At 31.7% G+C, this 27025-nt stretch overlaps 1 long non-coding RNA gene and 1 other non-coding gene across 2 annotated transcripts; one reads left to right on the top strand and one right to left on the bottom strand.

The window, feature by feature from the left end:
* Nucleotides 1-3079: 3079 nt before the first annotated feature.
* Nucleotides 3080-3153, top strand: TRNAN-GUU (transfer RNA asparagine (anticodon GUU)). Its single transcript has one exon. It is a non-coding gene; the product is annotated as a tRNA-Asn (tRNA).
* An 18051-nt stretch (nucleotides 3154-21204) lies between these two features.
* LOC107894789 (uncharacterized) lies at nucleotides 21205-23341 on the bottom strand. The gene is made up of 3 exons (XR_005919788.1): nucleotides 23304-23341; nucleotides 22750-22830; nucleotides 21205-21244 (listed from the first exon to the last, which is right to left on the bottom strand). It is a non-coding gene; the product is annotated as an uncharacterized lncRNA (long non-coding RNA).
* Nucleotides 23342-27025: the final 3684 nt, after the last annotated feature.

Genomic DNA, 27025 nt, shown 5'->3' with positions numbered 1-27025 from the left:
ACACGTGCTAATAATCATGTAACGTTTGGCCATCATTCTAACTTAAGCATAGCTTAATGGGGAGTTACTTAACTAGATGATCTTGAATGTATAACCATCAACTCAACACCTATCACATCATACACCACAAATGAGTCATCTTGGGACAATCTTATTGAGTAGCATGCTATGACTAGTTGTCCTCTTTGAAGAAAATATTTATTCATGTATCGCATGATAATACCTACCAAAGGGGTCGGTCCAACTATCATATGATCATAAGAAACTTCTGCTCACTTTTAGGAAGTCATCTCAGTGAAAACCACATGACAACGTCTACCTTAGGGTAGGTCCATTTCATGCCATCACAAGAGATCATTGATGAAGGATGTAGGTCTTGTTTAGGGACCTTCTCTCACTCAATATTTTAAAAAACATGCAAGGTTTTTATCATATCCAGTTTCAATCATGTATGATCAATATATGCATGACAAGTACATGTGACATTCTTTATTAAACTATATGGCATGTTTATCTCATGTATGCATGACATACTTTGACAATTTTATAATATTCACATTCATTCATTCATAAAAAATCAACATTTTGATTTTCCATAGTTTTTCTTTTATGGAAAAATTAAAGAAATGAATGTGACCCATACAGGTAGGATCCTAGGAAAAGGAGGTGAGTCATATTTGACCACTTAAAAACCAAGTCTTTCCTAACCAGATCTAATCCTAGACATGCACCTTCTTATTACCACACTTCTCACAGTTATCAAATAACCTAAATAAGTGAATGGAACAATACAACATATGTATTTTCACATTACCACACTTCTTATCTTTAATTGATCAAATGTGGATTATCTCATACATATATATATCACAATTATATCATAAATAATTATTAAACATATATATATATAAAGAGATAGGTAATTCAAATAAAATTGCTAGCCAAGGTTTCAATGATTCTATTTCTAGAAAATAAAATAAAAACAAAAAATACATAGTTTTTCACCAGAAGGCATTCTTTGTGTCTTTGACCGCCATCGCTCCATCTTCTCCTCGTCGTGGACTCTTTTTTAGAAAAAAATACATTTATGTCCAATATTCGTTTTTGGCTCATAAGAATTTTAAAAGCAAAAATAATCCTACATGGAGATGATAGCCCACGGTCTATTTCCTAAAAACCACAAACTTGACTAAAATAATAATAATAAAACAAATATATATAATATTGCATTCATTCACATACCTCCCTTTAAACATGCAAATAATCACAAGAATGCCACATCTTATCAAATATTAATCAAACAAGATGAAGAGAGAGATTCGGTCTCGATTTACACCATAAACATAGCACAAACCTGGCTCTGATACCAATTATTGGAAAAAATCCAATTTGAAAACGGTTTTTTTGCACAGTAAAAAATTAAAATTTTGAAAACAAACCCGGTTTGTAATATTTATAGCAATAAATGTTAATCGAATTTGTAGCTATGTTTTAGGATTAGCGGATCCTTAATGTTTTCCGGCTTTCAATCAAACGATCTTCTCCTCTATTTTCCTACCAGGAACTGCTTCGAGTTTGGGCTCGAACCAATTGAATCAAAACATAAAACTAGAAAAAAATTTCTTTTCTTTTGGGGTGAAAAAGGGAATTCTCTCTTCTTAATAGAAACCAGTAAATTTGTTATTCTAGAAAAATATATTTAAAATTTGAGAATAAATTCTCTCAAAAGTTCTCTCAATAGCTCTACCAGTTTTCTTCAATCTATCCTCCTCGTCATCATCCTCTTTCTTGAACTTCTTCTTCAATCTATCAACCTCGTCACCATCTTCAATCAAAATTGGTTCTTGAATTTTAGCAGAACATCATTAAACATCAAAGCTTGAATTTTAGTTTCATGATAATTAAAAATTAAAAGAGTAAAAAGTGAATAAAAATAAAATATAAATATCACAAAACATCCTCATGTTCGATTAAATTGATTTTTCATCACTTTCTAGTGCCTTATTAACGTTAACAATGGAACCTAATAAATAATACCAAAAATGATTTTTGTTCTCCTAGCTTGTTTTAAATTCCACTTGAAAGTGTTAGAATGTTTATAAAGCTCAATTTACTTTTAATTGGCATATAACTGTAGCACTAGTTAAGTGACAATTAATCTAAAATGATAATCGTAAATTAAATATTAAGATGAAATTAATATATAAAAAAATTAGTAATATAATAAAAAAATTCAAAAAATTTGCTAGCAAAGATATACTAATTATTGCAATAATATTGTTTACTATATATACAACTAGTATTGTTGTAAATCAAAGACAAATAAAAATAATTAAAATTAAATTATATGTAAACAAACCGAAATTCAACTTCCTAAAAAAATTAAAATAAAATCTAATAAACATATTTAAATGTTCTCAATCTTGATCTTCTTCTTCAATTTATCCTACTCGTCATCATTCTCTTTCTTGATCTTCTTCTTCAATCTATCATCCTTGTCATCATCTTCAATCAAAATTGGTTCTTGAATTTTAGCACAACATAATTAAACATCAAAGCTTGAATTTTAGTTCCATGATAATTAAAAATTAAAATAGTAAAAAGTGAATAAAAATAAAATATAAATATCACAAAACAACCTCATGTTCGATTAAATTGATTTTCCATCACATACTAGTGCCTTATTAACGTTAACAGGAGAATCTAATAAATAATACCAAAAATGATTTTGTTTTCCTAGCTTGTTTTAAATTTCACTTGAAAGTGTTAGAATGTTTATAAAGCTCAATTTACTTTTAATTGGCATATAACTGAAACACTAGTTAAGTGATAATCGTAAATTAATTATTAAGATGAAATTAATATATAAAAAATAAATTTTTAAAATTTAAATTTAGTAATATAATAAAAAATTCAAAAAATTTGCTAGTAAAGATATACTAATTATTGCAATAATATTGTTTACTATATATACAACTAGTATTGTTTTTAAATAATTTAAACTTATATGGTCTTCAACCGGCGTTGTTGAATTAAATTGGGTTGCACACAAGTACAAGCATAAAATTTATAGTAAGTTGCTGGAATAGCTCAGTTGGTTAGAGCGTGTGGCTGTTAACCACAAGGTCGGAGGTTCAAGCCCTCCTTCTAGCGCTTCTCACATATTTTTATGGTTTAATTTGAAAACATTAACAATATTTTTAAAAATTACAAATTTATTTTAAAAGTTATTTTTTGATTTAAAAGATAATCTATATTTCTAATTGAGTTATTATTGTCTTGAAAAAAAAAATTAATCGATCTTCATTTTATCTAAGACCACATTTAGTGGAAAACTTTCAATGTCAATCAACCTTACCCAAACTTGCCTTTGTTCATCAACTTTCCAAAATAAGTGTTGTTCCACAACCCTAAAACTTGAGGGGCATATTAATGATAAAGCTTGACCAAGTCTTCCTTTGTTTGTTTTTATCTCTTTTTAAAATGATAAAATGATAAAAGCTGAGATTCTTTTAAAAAATTTTAGAAAATTATAAAAAATAAAAGTAAATAAAAATTTCAAAAATATATAAAGTGAGAGAAAATGAGGGAAAATTGTTTCTAAACCTTCCAACTTTTCTCTGTGCATTATTTGTATAGAAATATCCAATACCCATACTTTAAAAAACATGAAAAAGAACATTAAGCAAAATTGTTGGTTCTTTATTTTTTATCTCTTCTGTTTCTTAACATGGGTTTTTTCCTTAAAAGAAAAGAAAAGAAAAGAAAAGAAAAACAAAATATAATTTATTTTTGCAATTAGTGTTTTGAAAAAAAATAAATGAATTGAAAATTTTGTTGTATATTTTGTGTTTTTTCTTAAGAAAAATGGCATTAGAGACCATTTCACAAGCCTCTGTAATATTAGTTTTGGATGTTCTTCATAGGCGTAGAACTTGACTGAAAGATATTACTAATGGGGTTTCAAGAAACATTGAGGAAGCGTATAATGATTTAACCTTCCTTTTTTTTTTTTGCTTTGTTTTGTTTTTAGTTTATTGAATTATATTGAATGATAACTTTTTTTTTTTATATACATATTAGTTCTTCAACAACATTTTTTGGTGTCTCTGCTATCCATTGTCAAAACTAGTGGCGGAGTCACGTTGAGGCCCAGGGCGGCCTTGGCCCCCCCAAAGTTTATTTTTGTCCAACTTAATCCTTTGTAAATTTACACTATGGCCTTCCCAAAAATATAAGTAAACCCCCCAAGGTTTAAGATTTTTGCAATTTTTCCCTTTGTATATATATTATAGCCATTCTAAAAATATAAATAGGCCCCTCCAATATTTTTATAAGATTAAAAATAATATTAAAAAATTTATTCTTGATAAAATCAAAGAGAAAATCTTCTTGAAGAAGCTAAATTACTCATGATGACTTTTGAATGATAGTTTTGTTAAATAATAATAAATTATTTTTTATTTAATAGTTTACTTAACATAATAATATTTTATAAGTAATATAATAATATATATAAAAAGAAAAGATGAAGAGACTTTTATCATCTTTCTTCTTCATATTGGTGCTTAGCAAGGAAAGAAGAAAAAAAAATTTCTTTATCATTTTTCCTCCAAATTTGAAGTATAAGGTATGTTTTTCTTCAAACTTTTCATAGATTTTGAATATTTGGAACTTGTTTTACATATATGTACCAATAGTTTTTTGTTTTATCAAGTATATTAAAAGTTACCATTAAAGGATATTAATGGAACTTGGAAGCTTATAAAATTAAGTGAAATGTGTTTATTTTTGGATGGATAATGATTAAACGATAGTTTCTAACTTGTTAGAAGTGTAAAAATAAAACAAAAATAGTTAGATAATGTTATAGTAAATTTCGGCCAAAGTGAAGGGGAGGAAGAAAATCTTGGTCACTTTGTTTAAAATTATGTCAAATGATAGCTTGTGAAGTAGTGAGCATTCCTATGAAAACGAAATAAAAATTGTTAACCGAGTCAAATGATAGTTATTTCGTCTTAATTGTTAGAATACTGCTTGTATTGAATATATTTTTTATATGTTTAAATCGAGTGTCATGTTGGAATACTTCTTCTTTTCAATCGATTGTTTATATGTTTAAATCAACTGTTACATACCATTTCTAATTTTAGGTTGCCCCTCCCCCCAAGATTAATATCCTGGCTCTACCACTGGTTAAAACCATACACGTAAAATATGTTACAATCACGCCCAAAACCTTGCATATACTTAAGTTTCTCCTTAACCCACTGTAACGGCCAAAAATTTCTAATTTCGTTATTGTGAAAATATGACACAAATTTCTGTCAATTTTAGTGGTTATGTGTTTTTGGAGTGTTTGGGAGGTCCCAAGTTCAAGCCTTCACTTGGGCAAATTTTGGTATTTTGAATGAATTATGTCTTACTCTTGTTTAGTAGGCTTTTATTTGATTGTTGGGGAAATTACATTAGAATGGGCCTGCTGGTCTGGTGATTAAATGGTGTGTTATTATGGTGGAGGTCTTGTGTTCAAATCCTTATGCAGGCTAGGGTATTATTTGTTTTTGCTCAGATTTCGAGATAGAGTTATGTAATAGGGGGATTCTAAGTAGTAGATGTGTAGTGGGAATTAGGAGAGAAGATTAAGGGATTTTGGGGGTTATCGGGATTTTATTTTATTTTATTTCCCATAATCGAATTTTGACTCTCTTTTCTAAACAAAATTCTGCAGTCTATTCTTCTCCCTCTCCTCTTGCCTAAATTCTTTGAGTTTTTCCATCTTTCTCTTCTTTTTCTTCTTCTTGATTTTTCCCTAATCTATTTATTTTCCTTCGTTTTCGCTGGCAATTAGTGCTTGCTTAATTTCGGTAAGTGTTTCTCTTCGTTTCTGTCATGAATCTCTTAACGACTGAAGTGGTAATTTTTTTTCTCTGCGATATGGGCATAGGGGGAGGCTCGGACTGGTGAATTCAATGTTCTCGTCTTAACAATATTTAAACGGTTTTTTCTCTACGATATGGGCATAGGGGGAGGCTCGGACTGGTGAATTCAATGTTCTCGTCTTAACAATAGTTAAACGAAGGGTTATCATTGGTGGTAAGTTGGGTTTCTATTCGTTCTTGACTGTCAACTCGCTTGTAAATCTGTTAAATTGATGTTGAGATCTTGATTATAGGCTTTCAACTACTCGGGGACTATTTTAGCATCAAACAAAACTAGGTGTGTACCTGAAACGCAAAAAAAAAAGATTCTGTGAAAAGCCGAAATTGCTATCTGTTTGGACAACAGCAGTAGGCTAACTTTGAAAAATCACCATAAATTTTGGAAATAAAATTAGAGGATTAAAAAATATGAAATTAAATCTTATTGAGTCTAGTTTCTCATAGAAGAAACAGTGTAAGTAATGGAATTGTAAATCGTGAGGTATAATAAACTTTGTGAGACAAGGTCAGATTGAATTTGGGTTCCCCTGTTATAAATTTGGAAAATCATCAAAAATTGAAGAAAAATAATTAGGGGTTAAAATTCACATGTTTAAATTATTAATGAGTCTATTTTCAATAGAAACAAATGGAAACATTATCCAATTTTTTTACTAAGAGATAATTAATTTTTAGCAAAGAAGGGATGAAGCTATCAGACAGCAGAACAGGGGTGAGTTTGAAGATTTTACTGTACTTATTGGCTAAAGCAAAAATTATCAAAATTTTATGGTAGAAAGGTATTTGAGTCTAGGTTCAAAGACATCAAGCGGATCTTAATTCAGAATTCTGTAGCTCAAGATATAAGTAATTTAGTAACAGTGACTCAAGTAGACAACTTTGAATGAACATATAAGTAAATAGTGAAAACATATATGAATAATTAACTAGCACGGGTTACATTAAAAATGGATCACGTGGCGAAGGCCAATTTGGGTCGAGTGGGCCACATGGGCGTGTGAGCCCATTTTTCTAAAAAGTTCTATAAGGTTGCATGGTGTGTAGGGTTGGACGGAGATGGTGTGTAGAGGTTGGTGGGTAGGATTCTGATTTACTGTATCTACATTCTGTATCTGATATGGGCAAAGGCCCTAATGTATTTCTGAGACTGTATCTAAATGGGCTAAGGCCCAAACTGATTTTGTGATGGGCACATGCCCCATACTGTATCCAACTGAATTCTGTTGATTATCTGTATGCATGTTTTCTGTGGGGATTACACACTGATTTTGTGAAAACTCACCCTTTCTCTGTTTAATCTATACAAGTAATCCTCAGACTTGACGGGTCGGTGCAGCGAAGGACTCGACAATGGCCACATGTAAATTTTAGGCTGTTTTCTGTTAATGCCTAGAATTTATTACTTATTTGGGGTTTTTAATGTATCTTCTGGACTATGGACTGGCTGGCATTAAATTTGGGACTTTATACTATTTTTTATGGATTTTTTTTAAACTTAAACTCCACAAAACATGATTTTTTTTTCTAAAAACTAAGGTTTTTTGTAAATAGAAACGATTTTCCCTAAATTAAACAAAAGCTTCCGCTAAAAGACAAGTTTTAAAGTAAATCAACTAGTTTTTTTCAAATTAAATAAAAGTTAACTTACTGTAATGATTTTTAAACTCGACAATCTTGTCTTCAAATCCCTTTCCATGTGACATCGCCAGATACGACCATAACGTCTAGGCCGAATTTGGGGTGTTACACCCACTATTGCCATTAATGCTAAACTTTTCACCCGGGTATTGGTAAGTTTTCATTTTGGCCACTTAATTAAACAAAATTACAATTTGATCACTAAACTTTTTAAAATTATTTTTGTTGTCAACTGACTAAAAATAAGTTGAAAACACCCTTAAAACCTTCCCAAAACATCTGATAAATATGCCAACACAAATTAAGGCTCAAAGATACTTGAAAACATTGAAAGTTCATTCTCAACATACTTCAAACATAAAAATTTCTAAATGAACTCTTAAAAAGAATTCTAAGTGACTTTAAAGCACTTGTCCTAAAGTATCTTCAACAATGAATATATGATTATCGAAAATCATTTTACAAACCTCCTATAGTATCCAACCAAACCAAAGAAAATTTTCACTTCTGTAACATTCTTCGAGGGTTTCCAATTCATAATGACAATGGTCTTACTAAGGTGAACTCGAATACCCTCAATAGATACAACATGTCCCAAAAATTCTACCTCACGAAATCAGAATTGTAACAACCTATTTTTAGTGGTACCGAAAACGGTAGTTTTGGAACCCTATACTCCGACAACTGAGTTAGTAAATATTATTTACTAATATTTATAAGTTCTTTATAGTGTTATATTGAATTTTGATCTAATGAATTTTATCTATTGGATAGTTAGCAAAAGTACAAGTGATCCGACCCTAAAGTTAGTGGTTTTCAAAAATAAGGTATCAGGACCTCATTTCCCTAAAAAAGAGTCTGTAATATTTTCATTAAATATTTATAAGGTTGTTTTATAGGTGAATTGAGGTTTGGATAGGTAATTTTACCAAATTAGTGACTAATTAAGGTATAATGACTAAATCGTAAAAACTACAAAAATTAACTACTATTGAATTTTATTAACTAATATACTTAATTAGAAATTATTTAAGGCTTTAAGTGACAATTTACCACTTTTTAATATTAGTGGATAGTGGGAACATAGATTTTGACTTTGTTTTGTTAATTATTCAAGCTTTCATCCTTTACATGTAAGTGATTTTGAGGTTGATTTTTCATAATTTTTATGTTTTTGAGATTGTTGTAGCTTAATCTAGTTAGCCAGGGTATTAAATTGTAAAATTTTAAAGTTTTAAAATATTTTCATTGATGGTTTTTGAGATTTTTAATGTTTAATGGTAGGAGTTGAAGCTTAGAAATGTAATAGGACTAAAATGAAAATATTTTGAAATTTACACAAAATTTCTATAATTACTGAATTTAGAGGGTTATTCAAGGATGAAAATGAAATCAGAATGAATAACGTGGCTTAAATATGAAAATTATGATAGTTTCAATTTTAACAACTAAATTGAAAAATGCAGAATTTTAGGGGTATCTAAATAACGAAATTGAGCTAATATGTAATGCCCTGAATAATTTATTTCTATTTTTTAAAATATTTTACACAACTGTGTATATGTTTCAGTGGTTAAGTGTTCTAGGTGTGTGAGAAAGGTCTTGGGTTCAAGTCCCATGCTTGCAAATTTTGTTATTTTTGATTCAAGCCTTACCCTTGTTGAGCGGGCTTGTATAAAATTGTCTGTTAATCCATATTAAAATGAGTCTATTGGTTTGAGTGGTAAGGGGTTGTTGTGTTAGAGGTCTTGTGTTCAAATTCTTACGCGAGTGTGGGTGTAATTTTTGCTCAATTTAATGTCAGTGTTTGACTGGTATTGGGATTCTGAGGAAGTTGAGATTATGTGGTTTGTGGGGAGTTGTGATATGGTGGTTATTGAATTTTTATTTTATTTTGGTTTCAAAATTTGGTTTTCTCTCTCCTCCAGAATTTTTGACGTGATTTTCCTTCATTCTTTTTCTTTTCCCCCAAAACTCTTTCTCTCTGACATTGTTTTTATCTATCTTCCACCTTTGATTTTCATTGCCTCCTTTAACTTCTGCTGAAATATGTTGTTCAATCATTGTTGTTGTGAATCTCTGGTTCTTTATTCAGTTGGTAAGTAAAACCTTGTATCCTTTCTCATTGGTTTGGCTTAGCGATGTTAGGTTGTTGTGTTTAATTAGCGGATTCGGTGTTTAGGTGAAGATTGTGAAGTGAATAACTGCACTACATCGGTTAGTGCGTGTTAGAGGTGTTTTGTCGTCGGTGGTAAGTCATTTTCGTGTTGGTTTTTGTTAACGATTTCATTACTCAACCTTCTAAATTGGTGTTGGGTATTATGTTTCTAGGTTTTTGAAGGCTCGAGATTTTTTGCATTGAAACGGTACCAAGTGTGTACCCCTTACGCTGAAAATCGAGTTTCGACGAAAATTGAAAGTGCAAACTGTCGATACCACAACGGGCGTGTGGTCGCTCGTGTGGTTGGCGGTGTGCGAAGACACGTCCGTGTAGTCGATGAAGGCATGGTCGTAAGCAAGACACAACCGTGTGGTGATGTGGGTGTGGCCGTGTGTGTAATGCCCCAAAATTTTTATTTTTGTTCTTGCGAAAGTGTTTTGGGTGTGTGAGAGGTCCCAAGTTCAAGCCAGGACTTGGGCAAATTTTGGTATTGTTGTGAATAAGCTCTATCTTTGGTCAGTAGGCTTTTAAGTAAAAGTTGGCAAATAATTAACAGAATGTGCCTACTGGTCTGGTGGATAAATGGAGTGTTGGTGTAAAGGAGGTCTTGTGTTCAATTCTCTGTGATGGCGTGGAGATAGTATTTTTGCTCCAATTTCGACTAAGAGTTGTATTGGGGGAAAATTCTGAGTAGTTGTGTTTTAGTGGGTTAATAAAGAGTGATTTTAGGAGATAATGGGGGAGAGGTTATCAGAAAATAGTTTGATTATCTTTTTGTTGCAGAAAAAAAGAAGAGTTTCAGTTTTCTCTCTCATTACCCAAACTTTTTCTGACATTTTCTTCTTCTTTTTTTCCCACCTCTGCCGATTCTTTCCCCTAGTTGCTGCCGAAATTTCCATTATTTTTCCCCTTCCGTTTCTTTCTTTATTTTCCAATTGATTTGGTTGTTCATCGTTGGTTGCGTGTGTTCGGTAAGTAATGGTTTTTTCTATTGTTAATTGTTGTTGGTTAATCTCTGAAAGGGGGATTCCTTTTTGGTGTTTAGGAGTTAATCAAGGGGTTGATGGTTTTGAATTGACGCTGTGATTGTGCAAAGTCATGGTATCTCAAGCGAGGTTCTAGAGGCTTAGGAGTGCTTACGCATCAGAAAAGATACCAGGTGTGTACCCGAAATGATGAAAATGGGATTTGGCGAAAAGCCAAAATTGCTTGCTGTCGAGAAATAAGAGAAATAAGAGAAAATGATGCGAAAAATTGTAGAGAAAGGAAATAAGGGTGTTATAAACTTGGAAATCAACATTCTGCATTAAAATAGTTTTGGATAGCAGTAGTAGTCTAACTTTGAAAAATCTTCAAAAATAGTGGAAATTGAGTTAGAGGTTGAATAAAATACAAAATTAAAGTTTACTGAGTCTAGTTTTTCATGGAAGAAACAGTGTAAGTAATGAAATTGTAAGTTATGAGATATAATGAATTTTGTGAGACAATGCCAGAATGGGTTCGAGTTCCCCTATTCTGACTTTGAAAAAATCATCGAAAATTATAAAAAAATAATTAGAGGCTTAAATTTATATGTTTAAATCTTTAACGAGTCTATTTTCAAGAGAAACAAACTGAAACATCATCCGAATTCCGTACTAAGATATAAATAATTTTTAGTAAGGAAAGGTTGAAACTGCAAATAGCAGAATTGGGATAGATTTGAAGATTTTACTGTACTTATTTGATAAACTATAAAATCTAAAAATTTTATGGTAGAAAGGTATTTGAGTCTAGTTTCGAAAACATTAAGCAGATCTTAATTTGGAATTCTGTAGCTCAAGATAAAAATAATTTAGGGACAATGACTCAAGTAAACAACATTGAATGAACATATAAGTAAATAGTGAAAATATATATGAATATTTAGCTAGGATGGGTTACATTAAAAATGGATCACACGGCCAAGGCTAATCTCAGTCGAGTGGGCCAGACGGGCATACACGGGCGTGTGGGCCCATTTTTACTGGATTCTAAGGTTGCACGAGTCGATCAAGTCGACTGTGAACCTACTGTAAGGTCGGTAAGCGCTACTTAAACCCCTAAATGTGTGAAATTGATTGAATGATATCTGTACTGAGCATGTTAATATTTGAACCAAATATATGTACTGAAATTTCATAATAACATATCATCCATTGTATGTTGCATTGCATTGGGTTGGGGGTTGTTGTTCGGAGGAAGTGTACTGAAAAGCTTTAAGCCTGATTTACTGGCAGCTCAGCTACAAACTACTGTTTTGTGTCGCATTCGGTACTACTTGGAGTGTAGGGATATGTGGGTTGATTATATCCCCACATGGAGTGTAGGGTTGGACGGTGATGGTGTGTAGAGCATGGATGGGTAGGATTTTGCTACTACATAACTGTTACGGCTTCTGATACTGTGATGGTGTAACAGCCTGATTTTTGACCCTAATCGGAATAGTGGTTTCGGGACCACAAATCCAAGTCTGAGAAAAAATATTTTAGTATTATTTTCTATGTCTGTGATATTTGAATTTGATTGTGTGAAATTTTCGTAAATTAATTTGACTATTTGTGTGTTTAATTTGATAAAAGGACTTAATCGCGTAAAATGCAAAAGTGGCTAGTTAATTGTTAAAGTACTTTATTGCTATGGTTTTTCTAATGTGGGGTCCTTATGTTGATATTATACCAAATAAATTATAAGTGGACTATTATAGACAAGTGTTAGTGGATTTTAAATGAATAAATAAAGGTTAAAATAGTAAATTAGGTATTTATATGTATTAAATAAAATAAAACATGAAAGTGGCCATGCATTTGACTTTGTTTTGCCGAAAATTGAAGAACAAAGAACACCTTTGGTGTTTTAAACATTCGGCAGTTAGGAAGCTAAAATTTGGTATGTATTTTGCTTGGCTTTTGATAATTTTTACGTTTCTGAGATCGTTGCTTCGTATACTTTAAAACCCATGTCTTAATTTTGTGAATTGTGGATAATTTTGAAATGTGCCATTGATGAATGCTTGAGTTTTATGATGTTAATAGGTGGAAAATAAATATATGTTGTTAGATTTTCATGTTATTATTAGTAATTTTTGATAAAAATGTGTATTAAGGACTAAATTAAGAAAATATTAAATTGAGGGACTAGAATGTGAAATAAATGACATGCAAGGACCTATATGAGATTAGGAGTATTCGGCCATACTATAGTAAAATTAATTTGGAATATTTTGTGTTTTGTGCAAAAAAAGGACTAAATTGTGAAAAATGTAAAATGTTAGGGGCAAAATTGTAATTTTCCCATTTAATGTGAATTTAGGCTAAATTTGATGGAATAATGTTTAAATAAGTTTAATTTGAATTTATTTAGATCAAGAATTAAAGAAGTCGAATTTGGATCGGGGAAAAACAAAAGTAGTCGAATAGTCGAACGTCTCCGTCTATATTCGAGGTAAGTCTATTAGCTATTTAATGATATTAAATTAGTATATATGTATGTATATCGATTGTAATTGTTGTTGAGCTTTAATTTGAAGTAATTTGATTGAATAAATTAGAATTATAAATGGTATATATATGTGTATGAAGTGTTCGAATATATATATATGCTTATATAAAATTTTGAATTAAGTTAAAGTAGGAATGCTATAAAAGCATATATATATAAATATATAATGTATTAATATTTATATATGTATCTATATGAATATGTTCTGAATTTAATTGATTGTTTGAAGGTTATATATATACACATAAGATTCGAATATGAGAAAATAAACACATGTATAAATTCTTGCTTTGATAAAAGGTACGTATTATACTCATGTATACATGGGTTTTCGAATATACATATATTTATGTAAAAAAAAACTTTGGGTTTTGATTAGTGATATGTATATTGTAATTGTATAGGTAATTTTTTTTTAAATAAGGTGATTATATGTGAGATGGAACATTTATATATATAATTAAGTATTGATTATATTATAAGATATGAATGTTAAGCATGTATGTATAGTTTTGAATATGTATGGATGTACATAAATATGTTTTCATATTGAGCTTAGATACAAAAAATATATATATATTATGCTCGAATAGGTGTGTATACATAAGTACATGTAAATTATTTGTATTAAATTTAGTTATGTATATTTATATATTCATGAATAAGTTGTGAACTTAGGTAAAGGCAAGAATGTGTATATATAAATTCATATAGGTTCGAATATAAATAAACATACTTGTATAGGCTTTTAATTTTTATTTAAAAGGTACAAATGTTAAATATGTATACGGGAGTTTGAATATATATCTATATGTACATTTGTGTACAAGTTTTTAGATTGAATTAAAGACATAAAACTTTATGTTTTTATAAATGAGGTTCGAATATATATATTTATATGATTATAAGTTATTAGTACTTGAATTGGATTGAAAATATGATTTGCAAACTCATTTATGTTTGAGCATGGACTACGGTGAATATGTGTTTGCTGTTAATAAATATTTGAGGAATTATTCTGTATATGAGAAATTGAGATTTCAGGTTTTAAAACCTAGCAGGCTAAGTGCCGGTGATCTAAATCAGGTTATAAGCCTAGCAGGCTAAGTGCCGGTGAACTGAATCAGGCTATAAGCCTAGCAGGCTAAGTGCCGGTGAACTGAATTAGGCTATAAGCCTAGCAAGCTAAGTGCCGGTGATTTGAATCAGGCTATAAGCCTAGCAGGCTAAGTGCCGGTGAACTGGATTAGGCTATAAGCCTAGCAGGCTAAGTGCCGATGATCTAAATCAGGCTTTAAGCCTAACAAGCTAAGTGCCAGTGAACCTGTTTAAATTAAGTGATTATTTGCATTAGGTATATATATGATTTTGGTTATATGTAATGGATAAATATATGAACATTTGTTTCTAAGTATTTGATGAGCATATAAACGTTCGAATCTTTGTGTTTAGTGAGTATATATATATGTTGGTTATCATGAAATTGTTGGATATATATATGTGTATGCACTCGACATATGTGGATTATAGTAAAAATATATATGTGCATTCGGCACATGTGGTTGATAAGTATAAGTATATGCTTTTGGCATATGTATTTGAATAATATATATATGCATTCGATGAAGTGAAAGCGATAAGCACATATATGCATTTAGATATATGCAGGTGATAAATACATATATACATTTAGTTATAATAAGTGTATATACATTTGGAGCTAATATTTGTTAAGCATATATGTATATAAGCATTCAGCTATTCATGTTTATGGTGAATTTACATTCGGTTTTAAGAGTTGATAATTAAGTATGCTTTTGACTATATGTAATAGTTAACATATATAGTATTTGCGAATTCATTAAGTATATCAGGAAATTACATAATTATTTTATAATTTCTGTTATGCTATAGACTTACTAAGCTATAAAAGCTTACTTTGTTTGTTTATGTATTTCTGATTTTTAGACTTAAGATCAAGCTTCAAGCTCGGGGATCGTCAGCAAGTTCATCACTCTATCTACTGTCTCGGTATTAAACTGTTTAAATTTTAACTTTGGCATGTACAGGCTAGATAAATGTTTTGGAAGTCGTACTTTGATATATTGTATATGAAATTAATAGCCATACGAAAATGGTTTATTTTCTTATGGTTTAACGGGATCAAAATGTTATGTTTTGTTTTAAAAAGGTTAAAGTAGAATTTATAATTATACTTACTTAAAATTTGGCTAAGCTTAATATATTTCCATTTATATATATATATACAATGCTTATATTTTGATTTAGAAATAGTTGATTTAAACATGTATTCAAACGAATTGCATATCAATGTTAAATTCTTGAATTCTATTGAACGTTTGTATTGAGGTGTGTTTTATTCAGTAATGCCTCGTAACCCTAGTCCGGCGACGGATAAGGGTAAGGGGTGTTACAGATGGGCTAAGGCCCTACTGCATTTTTGACACTGTACTGAGATGGACTAAGGCTCAAACTGTCACTGATATTGAAAAAGGCTTAGGCCCAAGACTGTTCAACTGTGCACTGTGAATACTAATTGTTTGTTTGTTTCTGCGAGATTACACACTGAGTTTACGTAAACTCACCCTTTTTTTTTAATGTGCATAGGTAATCCCCAGACTTAGACAGATCGGTGCGACGGAGGACTCGGCGGTGACCATAGAAATTTTTGGACTTCATGGTTTTCAATTTGCGTTTTATGATTTAATTATTATTTGGTTGTAATTTAAGGACCCTCTAGGACTTTGGTTTTAAATTTTGAGTTTTTATTTATTTATTTTACTTTATGGATTTATACATGTTGGTCGTAGGAAATTCGGTTTTCAAAAAGTTAAAGTAGTTTCTAGACGCATGATCACTTAGACTATTTTATTAAAGCTTCTGCAACGAGGGATGTTTCAAAACAAATTTTTTAAATGAATAAAGACGACTTCCTAAGTTCTAACAAAGGTTTACTAAAGATAACAACATGAAATGTTTTCAATGTAACAACGAGGTTTCAAAAACACTATCGTGTGACATTGCCAGATACGGCCATAACGTCTAGGCTGGGTTTGGGGTGTTACATACTCTTTTAGAACTTAACACTTACCCGAAGATGGAATGACTACTAAGTAAACCAAGAACTTTAGCTTCTAGCTTAATGAGGAAGATATGCCATTAGATTTAAGAAAGAGAAATAGAGAGTAATATCTGAAGAAAGAAAAACCTTTTTCCAAAACCTTTCTCACACACAGATATAAATATCCTAACCCCACTAAGTGGAACTCAACAAGTGTCACTTAATTCAGAGTTTGTCTTTCCTAATGGCCTACAAATTTAAAAAAAAAATGAATGAAAATCCTGTGTAATTGATATGAGACTAGCCAATCCAATTAATTCTTAACTAGGTTACATTACAACCCAAATAGCACAGTACTCAGACAAATAGGGCATACAATACGAGTTACACCAATGTATTAAAAATGTATTTCTTTCTAGAGTTTTAACCTTGAAAACCAGATATTCATTTTAGTCGATTTAGGTGATTTTTTAGTTTTGTTTTAGGACTTGGCAGATGCTGGCAAGATTATAAAACGAAAAACAAGACAAGTCCAAAACATATTACAAATCCAAAGGATTAAGTTGTATTTATTTCAGTGCAAAACAATCCAAGCTCCTGCACGTCGTCCGATCTTAAATCAAATGTTTTCCTAAACAGATAAAGGTAAGACAAGGGTGAGTCACCAAGCACCGCGTAAAACCAAACTCAAAATACAAATAAACAGAGCGTAATATATATATCATAGTAAAGCAAGTATTTATTTGATTACAGTTGCATAACCAGTATGAAATAGATCTAGAGTATCACAGAGGTTTCAATAGATGTAATACAACAGAACAAAGCAAAACAGAATAGAGCAGAACAATGCAGTTCAAACAGAATAGAATCGAATAGAGTAGAACATAACAGAAAGGAATGGAACAAAGCAATGCTGAACATAACAGAATAGAATAGAACAGAACAGAGCACGTATGTTTATATAGATGCAGTATTTTTCAAACAGATCAGAATGCAGATTTATCAAAAAAAACATCCTACCCAACTTCTCTACACACCAAAATAGAGTTCCCCCAGAACTCGTCCAACCAGATCACACTAACAGATAATTGTGGAAAGTGCCACCAGAATATTTGTAGTTGAAATTGTCTGACCAGATATACGTGGTCAAACCACTATATTACATTCGAACTGCTAGAACAGAATTGTGGATAAACCACCAGATAATGCAGATCATTAAACTGCTAGAACTTCTTTCGTTCACATCAACCCAAACCCCATGCAATGTGTGATAGCATGCATATACAAAATCGGAGTGATGGGGCATGTAAGTCTTGCTATCATTCAATAACAGAATCAATAGACATGAGGGTTCATGTTTTAGTTAGACTTATCAAACCTCAACAAATCATACCAAATTTGTCATGAAGTTATATGCACAGTTATAAATAAGAAGCAGTAACAGTCAATCTAACATAATTAGATAACGCATATTCTTCACCAACAGAGTAACGAGGAGGCGTACTAACAAACTTAACAAAATATAGATTGTACTTGGATAATTCACACACATTAGACAATAGCACATTACGTTTTGACAGATCCTACTCACTTAAGTTCAAATATAGCAGATGTTGACACCATTTTTTGATAAAACGGGGTCGACTTGGATTTTGAAAACCAAAAACGAACTTGGGAGTCACCACCAATCTTTTTTGATGAGGTGTGGTTGGGTCACCTTGTAAAATGGTTGCTTTAATAAACAATTTGGTTTTATCAAAACAACGATTTTGGTCCATGAAAATCAGAAAATGGTTTCGGAAGTCGGTTACGTACGATGAAGGATTAGCACCCTCGTATCGCCCAAAATTAGTACCTAGTTGATTAATTAACGTCTTAATGTCGAAGGTTGAAAGATTTTAAAATACGATCCTTGTATTAAAAAAAACTTGGATAAATCAAATTAGTCATTTAAGACCCTCTCATTTCAAAGAGAGAAAATGTCATACCCAATGAGTTAGGGCATGATATTTCACCTCCTCAAAAATTAGCTTGTCTGAAAACTCGTACAATAAAGTTTAAAAGGATATTCAATTGTTTAAGTCAGATGAAAAAAATCGCAGCCTAATACGTTAGGACACAATTTCTCAAAATTCTAAACATTGAATATTGCCTTTATTATTTTTTAGAAAAAATCCTCATCTTGAGAAAACGTGTCATATCCAATGCATTAGGACACAACTTATTGAATTCCCGACAATGAGCTTTTTATATATTTTTTGATTAAAGAGCATTCTCGATTATTAGATTCAACGAAGAAAATTGGAACCCAATACATTAGGGCACAATCCTCTCGAATCTAAACACAAAATTTTGATTATTTGAAAGTCGAAACTTATGCGTCGAGATAAATTAAACTAACTTGAAATAGTAGAAATGAAACACGAAGTTGATATGCGTAACAAAATAAAAATGAATATAGTGATGTAAGCGTAAATAATATGAGTAATAACAACGAAAATAAGTTAAATAAAAGGATAAATCAATAACATACAAAATAACAATGCATATAAGCAAATAAAATTAAAACATTCATTCAAAATAATAATGAAAATATAAATAAAGAAATGAATAAAATTACAAAAGTAATATATATATGTATATATATATGTATAAAAAAATTGTAAGATAAAAAAACATGTAAGTATATATATATTCATGAAATTAAAATGTGTATTGATATATAGATATGTATATAAATTATAGAAATATATATGAAAATATAAGTATGTACATATATAAACCAAAGATATGTATATAGAACAAAAATAGTTTATTATAATTTATATATACATAAAATAGGATGGTATAAAAATATTATTAATTTTTAAAGCATAAAAATATATAAAAATTTAATGTATTACAAAATAAAATAAAATTATTTAAAATATATAGAAAATATTGAATTAGTATGAAAACATAAACTAATACATTATGAAATTAGATATAATATATGATAAAAAGAATAAAAATAACAGTACATAATAAAATAAAATAATATATATAAAAAAGGTAAATAGATATATAAACTAATACAGTAATAATACTTATAATAATAATAATAGTACTAACTTAATTGGTTTAATAATAATATAAAAATAGAAAAGGACTAAAATAAAAAAAGCAACATTTGGGGCGAAATCGAAAACAAATAAAGAAGAAAGGATCAGCTTGAACGCGAGGAAAACGAGGAGGGGGCAAATGGGAAATAATCCCATTCTTGCAAAACGTAGAGTTCCAGTAGGGACTAAATTGAAAATGCAAAAACAATCCGGGGTAAAATTAAAAACAATAAAAATACTTGATTATAAAACCATTAAAAAGCGGAAGGGCTAAAGGTGCAATCAGCCCTTCTGAATAAAAACATGCGGATCTTGACCTGGAGTGGGTCGGTTCTTGGGTTGGCCTCAAAACGACGCCGCTTTGGGGCTTCTGAGCACCAGCCAAAACGACGTCATTTTATCACCCTTATATAAGTTAAAAAATGTCTAAAAAAATCATTTTCCCCTCTTTTCTCAAAAAAATTTTCTGAAAATGCTCTCAAGCTCTCTTTTTCTCCGGCTAAGGGTCCGGCTGAAATTCGGCCAATCGCCATTGTGTCAGCCATCTATGCCGGCACCGGCGTCGCCGTATGCGGCGGCTGGAAGGTCGAAAAAACCCCCATTTTTCAGGCGATCCAAAGGAAGGTAAGTTTCTCTCTTTTTTTTAAACTCTTTTTTAATATATATGTGTATAAATAGTTAAAAAAGAAAACTAAAGAAATATATGTATGTATATAAACAGTTTTGAAAGGAAGGAAAATAAAGAGAAAATAAAAAGAAAAATAGATCTTATGCCGAAAAGAAGAAAGGAATCCTTGAGTCTGTTTTTTTGCTTTTTTATTTCTTGAAATCGTGAAGAAAAGGGTGAAGAAGTTGTTACAGAGATTATACTCGGCTTTTATAGCCAATTTTACATGTTATTTTAATTTTCTTTTTCTTTTTCTCTGTTTGCTACTGTTCTTTGCGTGCTTTTCTTCTTTGCAGGTGATTGATGGCGGCGCCAGGTCTGGAGGCTAGGGTGCGGCGGCGACAGAAGAGCAAAGGTCAGAAGCAGGTGGCGGCCAGGAGCTAGGGTTTTAGCTTTTTTGAAACCTTAGTTTGACTTTGGTTTTTTTTGGGTTTGGATATTGGGCCTCGAGTTTGGGCTGCTGTAGTTGGTTTGGGTTTTGGGCGTGTACTGGGTTATTTAGGTATTGTAATTGGGTTTGGGTAAGTTTAGGTTAGGTTTAATTTGGTTTGGGTTTTGGTCCCCGGGCTAAAATTGGGCTTGTACAGCAAACATACATACAGATCACAAGTTGTTTATCATCAGATCATCAGATATCAAATTATATAGTCTAATTCAGATCATACATACCCTACAGTAGGCATGCGTTCATTTCGAATGACGCTTGTGGCCCGAGGGAAAATTTCAAACATTAGTCCACATGCCCGTGTGGTTTCACACAACCTGGATAGCTGGCCAGTGTGCCCCCACACGATCTAGCAGACACCCGTGTGCTTGCCCGTGTGTTCCACATGGCCTGACACATACCCGTGTCACCTGTCCTGTAACACCCCAAACCCGTCTCCGTCGCCGAATTAGGGTTACGAGGCATTACTGAACAAACACAACCATTTCTAAAACCAAACTGATCACAACATGAAAATTTAATTACTTTCGCATAGCTATTATAATTTACAATCAAAATGTAATTAACATTGTACTCAAACCTATACATGCCATACGATTAAGTTCAAATATTTAACAAAATACCAAAAGAAGTCGATAGTGTGATGGACTATGCTGATGATCCCCGAGCTCGTAACATGTCTCCAAAATCTATAAAAGCAAATGGATGAAAACAAACAGAGTAAGCTTTTAAAGCTTAGTAAGTCTACAGCATAACTAAATGTATATAAATATAAATAATATAACTCTTTAATCTAATTCACTGAGATTTCAATTAACACGAATACCTAATATTTATACATTATTGTACTCAGATCATTTTATTTATAGTCCAATATATATATACTTGTCGAATGTGATCAATTGATTTTATATTTATACCAAACCACATTACAACCGAATGTACACAACTAAGCATATATATATATATATTATACACATATCATAACCGAATATGTATGTATACTCATGATAAACATTAAGCAAATACAATTCTAATACATATGAATGAATGCATTCATTTTTTTATCAAATACTTATAAACAAAGGTATATATATATCTCGAATGCATATGTAGTTACTAATCAAGTATGTGTACCAAATATTTATAAGTATATACTTATCAAATACAAAATCCCAAGCAGATATATATATTTTACAAGTGCATAAGCCGAATATATATATAATCATCAAACGCACTTAGCCGAATGTATATATAAATATACTTATCAATTAAACATATCCAAAATCATATAATTATACACTTAATCACATACTTAAAAACAGATTCACCGGCATTTAGCCTGCTAGGCTTAAAGCCTGATTCAGTACACCGGCACTTAGCCTGCTAGACATATAGTCTGAAATATTTCACCGGCATTAAGCCTGCTAGACATTTTGTCTGAAGTGTTTCACCGGCAATAAGCCTGCTAAGCTCTAAGCCTGAAAATCTCAATTTTTCCATATATAGAATAATTTCTCAAATATTTATTTATAGCAAACACACATTCATTGTAGTCCATATTCAATCACAAAGAGTTTGCAATTCATACATTCAATTAAATTCAAGAATCTGTACACGAATATACATTTTGATATATTCGAACTCCCAAGTACGTATTTAACATTTATACCTTAAAATATAATCAAGACCTATTCATATATATATAGATGTTCCAACTCCCTTATAACCACTTATTCGAAATTATCTGTACAATTACAACATACATACCTTCAATCAAACCCAATGTTTTACCTACATATATATGTTCGAAACTTATGTATACATATGTATTATACATATCTTTAATTTAAGCAAGAATTTCTACATGTATTTACTTACATATAATTGAATATTATATGCACATATATATATAATTCTCATACAACCAACCAAATTCAAGTATATATACATATAGATACATATATAATTATTTGAATATATATATATATACCTTATACCATTCATACTTTAACTTAATTCAAAAATATTTATATAAGCATATATATATTCGAACATTGTATATACATATTTATACCATTTATAATTTGAATTTATTCAATTAAATTTCTTTTAATTTTAGCTCAACAACAAACATAATAGATATACCTACATATATATTAATTTAATAACATTAAATAGCTGATAGACTTACCTCGAATATCAGCAGACACAATCGACTATTCGATTGCTTTTGTTTTTCCCCGATCCAAATTCGTTTTCTTCGTTTCTTGATCTAAACATAATTAAATTTAACCTTTTTATTCATCAAGACATTCAATTAAGTCCAAAAATACATAAATGGGAAAATTACCATTTTGCCCCTAACATTTTACACTTTTTGCAATTTAGTCCTTTTTGCACAAAACACAAAATACACAAAATTTGTCCATACCACATAAGGGCCGAATATTCATGGTTCTCATACAAGTCCACACATTGCATTTATTTCACATTTTAGTCCCTCAAAAATTTATTTTCACAATTTAGCCCTAAATACTCAAATTCATCAAAAATCCCAAGACAAAACATGTTAATCTAAGACATATCTTCCATTATTCATCATCAAACATCATAAAACACAAATATTCATCAATGGCATAACTCAAAATATTCATTAAAATTAGAAATTCAAGCATGGGTCGGGTAGTATTCAAAGCAACGATCTCAAAAACGTAAAAATTATCAAAAACCGAAACCAAAGCATACCTTAATTTTGCTATGAAAGTGCCGAAACTTAAGAAACCATGGATGGTTTCTTCCTTTCCAATATTCGGCTAACAAAGATGAACATATTCATCTTTTTATGACTTATTTTAGTTATAATATTATAATTTACTTAATGACTAAATTAACCTTAATTAAATAAATTATAAATTACATAACTTAAGGGCAATGTTGGCATATACCACCCACTAACTAAATCTTGGTCTAATTACATCTTTAGACCTCCCACTTAAAAAGACAACTACAAATAGGTGCTTTTAAATTTTAACCTTTAACTTTATTTTACGCGATTAAACCCTTTTATTAAATCGGACACTTAAACGACGAAATTAAAACACGAAAATTTTACACAATCAAATGCACACGAAATAAACACACAAAATAATATTAATAATATTTTTCTAATTCAGATTTGTGGTCCCAAAACCACTATTCTGATTAGGGTCAAAACCGGGTTGTTACAACTCTCCCCCCATTTAGGGATTTTCGTCCCCGAAAATTCTTACCGGCGAATAGGTTTGGATAACGCTCTTTCATTGTATCTTCTGACTCCCAAGTGGCTTTTTCAACCCCGTGTTTATGCCACAATACTTTAACTAACGGAATTTTCTTATTTCGTAATTCTTTGATCTCACGAGCCAGAATGCTAATCGGTTCTTCTTCATATGTCATATCAGAGTTAATTTCAATATCCGTCGGACTAATCACATGTGAAGGATCAGATCGGTATCTACGGAGCATCGAAACATGGAACACGTTATGAATCTTTTCTAACTCAGGCGGTAACATCAATCTATAAGCAACCGATCCAACACGCTCTATAATCTCATACGGTCCAATGAATCTCGGACTCAATTTGCCTTTACGACCGAATCTGTGTATTTTCTTCCACGGTGAGACTTTCAAAAACACTTTATCTCTGATCTGAAATTCTATATCCTTTCTTTTCACATTTGCATAAGATTTCTGACGATCCGATGCTGATTTCAGACTATCCCGAATCACTTTCACTTTCTGTTCAGTCTCTTTAATCAAATCAACCCCGTGTATCTTATTTTCACTGAGCTCGGTCCAATACAGTGGTGTACGACATTTACGACCGTACAAAGCCTCATAAGGTGCCATTTTGATACTAGAATGAAAGCTGTTATTATAAGCAAATTCAATCAAAGGTAAGTATCGTTACTACGTACCTTCAAACTCGAGAATGCAACATCTCAACATATCCTCAAGTATCTGAATGATTCGTTCGGATTGACCATCTGTCTGCGGATGGAAAGCTGTACTAAAATGTAGTTTCGTACCTAAAGCATCTTGTAATTTCTTCCAAAACCGCGATGTAAATCTCGGGTCTCTGTCTGAAATAATAGAAATAGGCACTCCGTGCAATCTCACAATCTGAGAAATGTACAATTCAGCAAGTTTATCAAGTGAATAATCAATACGAATCGGAACAAAGTGAGCCGATTTTGTCAATCTATCAACAACAACCCAAATTGCATCTTTCTTGCTCGGTGTTAACGGTAAACCGGATACAAAATCCATCGTAACTCTATCCCATTTCCATTAAGGTATCATGATCGGCTGAAGCAACCCAGATGGTACCTGATGCTCGGCTTTAACTTGCTGACAAATTAAACATTTTGAAACAAAGTCAAAAATGTCTCGTTTCATACCGTGCCACCAATAGTGCTGTTTCAGATCGTTATACATTTTCGTACTTCCCGGATGAACAGAAAATCGACTATTATGAGCTTCATTCAAAATCACCTGTATTAACTTTGAATTTCTCGGAACACATAATCAATTTCTGAATCTCAAACAATCCTCAGCATCAACTAGAAATTCTGAATCAACATTTAAGTCACACTGAGCTCGTTTTGCAAGTAAATCATTATCGACCTTCTGGGCTTCACAAATCTGTTGAACAAATAACGGTTTTACTTTCAACTCAGCTACTATCGCACCATCATCAGACATAACCATATGTGCGTTCATTGCACTCAAAGCAAACAGTGATTTTCGACTTAGAGCATCAGCAACAACATTAGCCTTTCCTGGATGATAGTCAATCACAAGCTCGTAATCTTTCAGCAATTCTAACCATCGACGCTGTCTCAAATTCAGATCTTTCTGAGTCATCAAATATTTCAGGCTTTTGTGATCGGAATAAACATGACATCTTTCGCCAAACAGATAGTGACGCCATATTTTTAACGCAAATACAATAGCGGCCAATTCCAGATCATGCGTCGGATAGTTCCTTTCATGCGGCTTTAACAGTCTTGAGGCATAGGCTACAACTTTGCCTTCCTGCATCAAAACACAGCCCAAACCATTTAAAGATGCATCACTATAGATAACAAACTCTTTACCCGATTCGGGTTGAACTAGGACTGGAGCTTCGGTCAAAAGAACTTTCAACTGATCAAAGCTTTTCTGACACTTTTCTGACCACTCGAACTTAACGTCTTTTTGTAGTAGCTTTGTCATCGGGGTCGCAATCATAGAGAACCCTTTCACAAACCGTCTATAATAACCAGCGAGTCCCAGAAAGCTTCAAACTTCAGAGACATTTCTCGGAGATTTCCAATCAAGTATAGCTGAAATTTTACTTGGATCAACCCGAATACCCGATGCTGACACAACATGGCCCAGAAAACTAACTTCACGTAACCAGAACTCGCATTTACTGAACTTTGCATACAACTGTTTATCTCGCAAAGTTTGTAACACAAGTCTCAAATGATCAGCATGCTCGATTTCATCACGAGAGTAGATCAAAATATCATCTATAAATACTACCACAAACCGATCCAGATACTGTCTAAAAATCCGATTCATCAAATCCATGAAAACAGCAGGTGCATTAGTAAGTCCAAAAGGCATAACCAAGAACTCATAATGTCCGTACCTCGTTCGGAAAATAGTCTTTGGCACATCAGAGTCTTTAACTCGCAACTGATAGTAGCCTGATCTCAGATCTATCTTCGAAAACACAGTAGCCCCTTTCAACTGATCGAACAAATCATCAATCCGTGGTAACGGATATTTATTCTTTATAGTCACCTTATTGAGCTGCCGGTAATCAATACACATTCTCATCGTTTTGTCTTTCTTTTTCACAAATAGAACTGGTGCCCCCCAAGGAGAGAAACTTGGTCGTGCAAAACCTTTATCAGTCAACTCTTGCAACTGTGTTTTCAATTCTTTTAATTCGGTCGGTGCCATACGGTATGGAGCTATCGAAATCGGAGTCGTCCCTGGTACTAACTCAATACCAAACTCTACCTCTCGAATAGGTGGCAAACCCGGTAATTCTTCGGGAAACACGTCTGAATAATCACACACTAGTGGCACAGATTCAATCTTCTTTTCGGTCACTTTACTATCAAGAACAAATGCAAGGTAAGCTTCACAACCTTTTCTCACATACTTCTGAGCCGACATCGAGGATATTATTGCTGGTAAACCATTCAGATCATTAGATTCAATCCGAATAATCTCATCATTCTGACACCGTAGATCAATAGTTTTCCGTTTGCAGTTTACTATAGCATCATGCAGAGTTAACCAATCCATACCCAGAATTATATCAAACTCGTCGAATGGTAACAACATCAAATCAGCCAGAAAACATAAATCTCGAATCATCAACGGACAATTCTTGCACACTTTGTCAACCAAAACACACAGGCCCAGGG

This window comes from Gossypium hirsutum, chromosome D10 (genome assembly GCF_007990345.1).
Source record: "Gossypium hirsutum isolate 1008001.06 chromosome D10, Gossypium_hirsutum_v2.1, whole genome shotgun sequence".
Taxonomy (NCBI): domain Eukaryota; kingdom Viridiplantae; phylum Streptophyta; class Magnoliopsida; order Malvales; family Malvaceae; genus Gossypium; species Gossypium hirsutum.
This window is presented reverse-complemented; position numbering and strand designations above follow the sequence as displayed.